At 41.9% G+C, this 8574-nt stretch overlaps 1 long non-coding RNA gene across 1 annotated transcript; it reads left to right on the plus strand.

The window, feature by feature from the left end:
* The first annotated feature begins 668 nt into the window (after positions 1-668).
* On the plus strand, positions 669-4144 carry LOC137477623 (uncharacterized). Its single transcript, XR_011001101.1, has 3 exons — positions 669-804; positions 2138-2248; positions 3819-4144. It is a non-coding gene; the product is annotated as an uncharacterized lncRNA (long non-coding RNA).
* The last annotated feature ends 4430 nt before the right edge of the window (positions 4145-8574 follow it).

An 8574-nucleotide genomic window follows, 5' to 3' on the forward strand; every position in this document is an offset into this window, starting at 1 on the left:
TAAATTGTGCGGAGCCACATTCAGATTCTTTAACAGAGAGAAGAGCCCGATCTTCTTTCTTTTTCTGGGATTTCAGTGTTAGCCATCGTTGCGCAGAAACGTTGCCCTGTGCCAAGCGAAGGCACATCTAAGGATTGTGCATTTGGACATGAACTCCATCCTATCCCCCAGTGATGGTGAAAAGCGAATCTCCCATTTCTCATGTGGTCTCTGAAGTGTGTGTGTGAAGATGTGTGTGTGTGCACATGTACCTGTGTGTACAGGGAGCTTCGCTTAGGGAGGTGGCATCCTGTTGCACACCTCTTCTGGTGCCTTTGGCATATGTCTGTTGGAAAGGGCTGCTCATCCTCACCAGATGAGTATCTCATTCTCATCCTGATGGAGAATGGGAAGATAGTACCACAACCACACATACTTTCTCCCATCTGAAACCCAGAAGTTCTAGGGATCTAAACAGTTCCTCTGTGTTGTGGAAGAGAGCAAGGAAAAAGCCCTCTTTAACGGACAATAATATTTCCAGGTTTCAGCCATTTATTTTCAAAAGCCAGAAGGCAAACCCTGTCAAGGTCATGTGTAGAAATAAGTTTTCTAAATCATAAAGCAATGAAATGGATCATCAACAGACAGCTGCCTGTGGAACCTGTGGAACACTCTTCAGCCCCGGCATGCTTGTCATGCCCCTGGCATCCCCTGACATGTTCTGAAACAAAGGAAAGATGTTGCTCCAGCACAGCCCAGCTTTGTGACAGCAGGGCTGCTTCGAAGGGGACCGAGCTACATCATCAGGGAAAAGTGGCCAAAATGGTACAGCATTTGGCAACACCAAATTTATCCTAGCTGGTGTGATTAACACTTCTTTTTCTTAACTTCCCTTTTCCTCAAAAGTGTAAATTATCAGAGGCTGAAGGGATTTTTTGGTCTTTGCTTTTTGTTTGGATGATAAGCAGGCTTGGTGGATGTGAATGTGCTTAACAAAGATAGACACCTTGTATTCATGTTTATGACTCTGAAATGCTAAGCTCAGACCATTAGGAAAAGGGTTTGTGTATTTAACCTTTCTCTGGGGAATGGACTACAGGAAAGGCAAAACCTGCCAGATATTGAAGGTTCTTCCTTATAAACTCAGGGCTATTTTTAGTTTTCTAATGTAAAAAGTCAGTGAAATGAAGAGTGAAGTGATCCATTTCCAGCAGAAAAAATGTCTGAATCTTCATTAATAATTCTTTATAGATGGCTGTGTGCCTTTATCTGACAGACTGACAAACCATGCTAAACAACAGTTACTGCACAAATGGAAAAGATATAATCTCACTACCCAGTCTCATGGTGCCTCCATTGTCATATTACATTATGACTGGAGTCTCCACCTTCCCAGAGAGACATGGCAGAAGGGTTATTTTGTTAGGACTTGCACAAACGGGCTCATGATGGATGAAGTTTAGTGCTTTGACATGGAAATGTATTTGGAAACCAGAGCTGACACATGATAAGAAGAAGGGGAGGGAAGGGAAAAAACAAGAACTCAAATGTATAATCTTACCCTCAATCTGCCTGTCAGTGATAATTAGAAAAAACCTATATCAAAAGCTGAACTACAAACTGCCCAGAGGATGGGATTTCATAGCTCCCAATTAAATGTCCTAACTGGCTTTTACCAAGCCAGGTTAGTGGATGTAAGTGACATGAGTTCCATTCCTGGCTTTGATTTCCTTGTAAAATAGGTGACTTCTCCTTGCAGTGGTTATGAGGCAGTGAAAAGGAAGACTTCCCTTTTGCCACACCCCCACACCCAAGGACAGAATAAGTTCAGTCATTTTACTGTCCTCTGTGGTGCTGAAACCAAACTAAAACATCTCCAACCTTTGGACTTGCTCAGAACAGTCCCATCTAAGGTACCGAACACATCTCAGTTGCTGGTGGAAATGATGTGACTTCATATGCAGCACGAAGTCTGTGACAGTGACACTGCAAGGGAAAGAACAGCTTATAAAGGTGCTAGCCTGGGCTGATTTTACGATGACAAACACACTCTAAGCTACTGAACTGTTTGCTTTCCTCCCTCTTCCTGATGTTATCACTATTTCCTAAACCCTGCCTGTCAGGCATGCTTTGTTAATAACCCTCCAATTCTCTCCAGAGCAAAGGTTGCCCAACAGCTTTCTGATCTTCCTGCTGCCTGTCAGGAGAGGAAATCACAGCTTTCAGGAGAACCTGACAGAGGGAACTGGATAGCACACTGGGGTCAGGGGTAAGAATGCATGAAGAAGTGAGAAAACACAGGACCTCCAGCTGGCTGCACAGGAAAAGCTGTGCCTTTGCTTTCCCTTTGCTTTCCCTTGTTTACTGTGTTGGGATGTTTCAGGAAGAAACTCAGCAGGCTTTACATCTGAAACAGCCAGCCAAGCACAAATCACTGCCCACAAAGCAGCATGAGGGAGAAGAATGACAACTAAAAATCTTGGCTTAAGTTTTTGATGACTTAGATCTTTCTTAAGCAAAGGATTCTGAAAGTGTAGTGGACAATGCTACCAGAATTTCACACAGCTGTTACATTCTGGCTCATCTTGACTGCTGTCTGTGAGAAGTCCCAGTCAAACCAGAAATACCAAAGTGTCATCAGAATGTATCTACCAACTCCTGCAGCAAAGGAAAGACTTTTGCAAAGACTTTTCCTAAGACCTGGAATAAGAATGGCTGAAGCAAGGTTTGGAGAGGAAAGTGCTGTAAGAGATGTTCTTATGTGAAAAGCATGTTTAAAAGTGGGACCCCTGGTTGTTCATCCTGGTCGTTCATCCTGGTCTATTTAGGTCACATCTACAAAGCTGGGACAGGCAAAACATCTGCATATTCTCCCCCACCTTTCCTGGGTGTCTCCAGTCTCCATGTTTTTCCAACCCTGAGCCTAAGCAAATGGCTCCTGACCCTACGAGCTCTGCAGCAGCCATGGGCAACTGCCTTCTTCACAGGGTAAATTTTCCATGCACTGGTCAAGAAAACCAGATAGTATTGAGCTTGAAGGAGTGAGGAATGGTTGTGTTTGAAATTATCTGAGTTCAGATTTACTAAAAATTGACAAAACAAATCACTGGAGACAATTTATAATTTTCCCTCATGAAGAATTTGATAAAGGTGACAAGGTAAAGACATAGCTGTAAGAGATGTTTGTTGTGAAAGGCTATAAAATTTCTGCTGGAAAAAAGAAGATTATTATTCCACAAAAAAACCTGAATCCCACAGGGAAAAAAAAAAAAAAAAGAAAAAATAGGGAAAGCAAGCCAAACAATTTTCCAAACAACTGGTAACAGACAAACCCTCCAAACAATTTTATTGAAACACAATTTTTTGTCATGATGATTATATAAAACCATCACCATCTGTACAATAAAGCTGTGCCTTAAAAGACTCTTTTTCATGAGATTCCAGAACAGATAAAGCAGTGTCAGAAACTGCAGCAGGAATGAGAGAAACGGTTTCATCACCATCATTCAGTGGACCAGTGGCAGAAAGGAAAATGGTACCAGTTAGTCCCAAATCTTCACTGGGCCTTGGCAGAGAGATTGATCAGAGATAGCAAAAATGTAATTGGCAGATGTTGATCAGCTGGCATAAAATTTGATATTACTTAGTTGCAGGGTAACAGGGGAAAATCTTTTGTGGTACAAAAAGAAATTGAAGTGGATAAGAAGAGAAAAAAAGAAAAAAAAAAAAAAGAGTCAGCCTTGCCATGTACTTAAGGTCCAGACAGAATCATCTCAGAGACTCCAAAAGCACCGAGTGATTTTGATCTTCCTGTTAATTGTTTCATATTTGTTTTTCAGATAGTGCAAAAAAGCCAAGTCAGTTCCTAGGGGAGTAGCAGGCAGCTGTTCATAGGCTGGTCTCTGGAATATCAGTGTTGAACATGAGCGTCCAGGAAAAAGAAAAATACGCAGAAACAGGGAGAAGTCTAAGAGAAGCAAGCTACAAAGCAATCAGCCATGGCACAATGAAAGACACACTGAACATGTTTTCCCAAGAGTAGTTACAACCTTTGCCCTAACTGCTGCACTTCCCTGTGCAAGGGTGGCTCCTCTTCATATGAGGCACTTGCATTTTCTACACCCCAAGCTGAGGCTGGGTATGTACATGAGCAAGTATCCGCAGGTCCTGATGAAAAAAATGAAACCCAAAAATATTGTTGGAAAATTAAATAGAAATATCCAGAACTGATCAAGGTGGTAAGATAAGCCAAAATGCAATTGAGAGACAGACATAAACAATTAAATACGTGTGGCTCCCTTCAAAAGGAAATGAAAGCCATGAGGAAAAAAATAAGTTTTAGTAAAGGGGGCGGGAACTGCTACCCTTCCAATTTCAAAGTGCTCTTTATAATTGCCATTGTTTTGGAGAAACACTTTTCTAGAAAATTGTTGGCTTGGATTTGAAAATGTCATTAGACTTAACTGAAGATGCAAAGAAAATACAAAGGATTAAGCAGATGGGGTAGGTAATAAAATGCCTAGCCTCCCCTGTTAATTAAACAAGCCTACCAGATGGTAATGGTGCAGAATCAGGGTCCTGAAGGGGGAGCTCAGCTGCAGGCCCTGCTACACCCTCTCCTTAAGCCCCTGATTACAGATACAGGAGGGAGGTACCAGGGAAAAGGTTACTCTGTACACTTCAGTTTTCATTTCTTCTTTTTGTCTCTCAGAGTTGAGACCATAGGGCTGAATAGTTTTGACAAGTCACAGTTTTTGTGAGCAGAAGGATGAGAGATCTCAGAATTTAGACAAAGGCAGAACAGTTTATGACAGACACTGTTTTCTACTGGGAAAAAAAAAACAACATCAAAACAATCCCTTTTTATTATGGACACAGCTTTGTGTTTTCCATGGAGATAGACATTTAAAAAGATGAATGTGAAAAATTCTGTGCCGCAATGAGTAACACATTGTGGAGCCTTTTCTGGACTTAGTCCAGAGTCCTAATTTCAGACTAGCTCCTGACTCACACTGCAAGAGTTACTGGTGGACAGTTAATCCTTTACTTCAGATAAAACCAACCACTGCCAACATTCTTACATGTATTAAGTTTAAAAATCAGACATTGTGTCTTTGCATGATTTGTAGTATGCAATGGATTTTGGTAGATTTAGTTTACTTTCTAAATTAGTAAGAAATTCATATATTTTCTTTGCCCCATGTTATTCATCAGGCAGTTTTCTACAAAGCCCATTCCACCTTATAAATCTGTGGCAAGCTCAGTAATCAGCTGACAATTCACCACTTCCATGGTATCATTGATCATTGCAATCACACAGTATTGTCTTTTAATCTTTGACAAAGTGACTGCCATAGTCCAAAGCATTTTCATGTGCCCACTGTATGCTGTAGAAATGAGATTTAACCAAACCATCCTAAGACTGGGTCCTCCCTGTCTATAGGTCAGTGGTAGGAACATTCAGAGGAGCAGCAAATACCAGAGTGAAAAGGCTCTTTTCCTTCTGTGACAGCCTCTCAAATTTTACTCTTGTAATTTTGCACTAAGATCCAGAAACAGGGGCTCTTACATGCATATAAATGCATATAATCTCTGATCCAAAGCAGTGACAATTTAAGAAAACTGTACCTCTGTTCTATAAAAGCAAGCTAAGGCCCACAGAAGTGTCATGACTTGCTGACACAGGAACTGAACTCATATTTCTAGGCTTTCCACCTCCCCAACCACCAGATCTCTATTAACTCCACAGCAGTATCTCTATTCAGTGGTATTTAAGGGCCGCTCAATAGCTTTTTAAAATGCAGAACCAATTTCTACTCATCTACTGCCACTATGTATGACAATTTTTTTCCTTCCAGAAAGCCTCAGTAATAGAAACTAAGTTAGGAAAGGCGCACTAAGAGGGACTTGACTATCCAAATCAAGGCAAGACAGCTAATTAGTGTAACAAGATAGAGGAGGAAAGCCTCAAGAAAGAGGGTAATTATAAAATCAGTGGTTGGCAGAATGCAGTCATGTAAGAGTCAAGGCCTAGATTGGCTATTTCTGTAGAACAGTTTCAAGTCTACCGCCAAAAATAACATTTTCCACTAAAAAAATCTGACTTTGCAGCATGGAGCACAGCCTCTGTTCAGGCCAGGAAACCATGCAGAGAGAGACCCCTCAGAAAAGAAAAGACAGCTGCATTCCCAAAAGAGAAGGTGGAAACCAAATTGCTCTTCCTGATAACCTTGCAAGGAAGAGACTGTACTTTTGAAAGCTGAGATCTTTGCATGGGACTCTGAGGGTGAGAGCAAATCAGCCCTCAAGTAAATTGCCAGTTAGGGAGAAGGATGCTTGTTGTTACAAAGAGAAGTGAACACAAACTCCTTTGCTAAACTAGGCTCACACTAAGTAGTTTCTCACAAACACCACAGTTTTTGCAGGATAAAAAAAAACACCCTCTGAATGACCCTGAGGACATGCTGAGGACCATATTTTTCACAATACTCTGCTTGGAGAGGCCAAGCTATCTCTCATATGAAGGACATGCCAATTTAGATCCCTGCTTCCTCCTAGGCATAAAGGAGCTCTCACAGTCTCACATATTCTCCAGGACAGATGAAGGACTGAGGGAACTGCTGATGGGTGGGAAACAACACTGCCACACAAACATGCTCTGTTGGTTCAGAGCAAAAGATCCTTCTGTGTCTGAGAGATATGGCACACTCAATAAAAAGGCATGTGCCAGGATCCAAGGACAGCACCAAATCCCTTCCCAAACTTCACTCTCACTATCCACTCCTTTTCTCTTCCTCCTTTTGTGTGTTTCAGTGAGCCTCACAGGTTAACTCCAGCTGCATCCACTCACCAGACACTAATCCCTCAGCTGTCTGCTTCCAGCCTTGCAGACCTGACAGGAAAATGGAGTTTTGGACTTGGTTCAGATGCTGCAGTGATAAGGGCCATGGAAATACCTTTAGTTAAAATAAACAGCATTGCACCAGCCTTTTCCATTTTAGGACATTGAAGTCACCACATCCAAAGCTTTAGCCTCTTTCTTCTTTCCCTGTCCCCCTATAAGAAACATGGGGTCACAGCCCAGCTAGGTTAATGCCTAGGATGAGGAAGCTCCCTGACTGTCTGGAGCATCCTGACATGTGTTTTAAAGGTTTTTTGAAAATCAGAAAATGCCATATTTATAAGCATTCTGGAAAGAAATTCTGTGAGTGTGCTGCAGCTGAAGAGCAGATTGCAGTAAGGTCAGATGCACATTCAGACTGTCCCCTAGAGCACTCAGAGCTGGGGTGCTCACCTTGGAAACCCAGTCAACAGCCAGCAGCTGCCCTTGGGACTGCTCCTCCATAAGAAAACACATCCATTTCTGCAGCAACCACTGGCAGATCTTACTGTGTATATGTGCCACACAAACCAGCTGACAGCTCATGTTCTTCCCCCAGGTGGTGACTGATACCTAAGGACAGGTGAAAGAAAAGAAAAACGTCTCTAATTTCAACACCCTCTATTCTTATTCTCTACTTCATCTCAGAAAATAAGGAAGAAGTGCAGCAGTAGGGTTTTTTTGTGATACTCTCATCACTGGGAAAGAGAAAATAATTTGTCATTCCTTGGTCTGATGGAAAATGTGTTTAGGGAACAAGTCCCTGCTGACAGTGTTTTTTATTCCACACAAGCTGTCAAGAAGCTTAGTTGAGGCCATTCAGCAATCACATAGATCAAATGAGATCAGCACAGCTCAAAGCCCAGAAGTTCCTGCAGGAACTTATAGGATGCCCTTCTGCCTGCCCCTACAAGTAGGGACTTAAGATATACTTAGTTACATTTAATCACAAATATGTGTATAAATCCATGAACAGAATAATGAAAACTGATAAATATGTAGTTGCATCTGTGTGACCCAGTATTGACTCAGCAAAATGAGCACCTCCAAGGCTAATATTAATAAATGAATCCCTGAAAAGAGCAAGACCTGCCGCAGTGCAGAGTTGCATTACTTTGGCACTAGTAATATGATCAGGGCAGGCAGCCCCTATTAGGGAGTTCTGAAATATTTTTTTAATCTCCTTTCAGCTTCGTCTAAGACTTAACTATTTCTCCTCTGCTGGGAAGAGAGTCTACCTGCTGCTGTTTTGTTCCTGTGTGCAGGTAAATCAGAAGGGTAGGAACTGTCAGCAGTGTGGGATACCTGCATTCTTCTCCCTGGACAAGGCATTGACCAAATAATTTGGTCTTTTCTTGGAATGTGGACTTGCTCTTGCTTTTTCCCAAAAGGGATCATATCAATCCTCAGGCCAAAGAGAGCTTTGTCAGTGCCTTCAGCAAAAGCAGCAGAATGAGGGTCCAAATGACTGTCTTATATGCCAAACCTGCAAGCGCTGAAGTGAACAAATAGCCAGAAAAAAAAAAGTTCCAAGGGTGGAAACTCCAAGGGTGTGGGAAAGTTCCAAGGGCAGAAACCACTTCTGGTTGCAAAACTGACACCAGTTTTATCCTTGGGAGCATAAACATATTTGGAGAATCTGGATGGCTCAGAGGCTTAGCAAAATCTGAAGAATAGTAAGAAAAAGCAAGTTAGATGCTGATAATGGTTCTTTA

The sequence above is a fragment of the Anomalospiza imberbis genome, chromosome 7 (genome assembly GCF_031753505.1).
Source record: "Anomalospiza imberbis isolate Cuckoo-Finch-1a 21T00152 chromosome 7, ASM3175350v1, whole genome shotgun sequence".
In the NCBI taxonomy this organism is placed as follows: Eukaryota; Metazoa; Chordata; class Aves; order Passeriformes; family Viduidae; genus Anomalospiza; species Anomalospiza imberbis.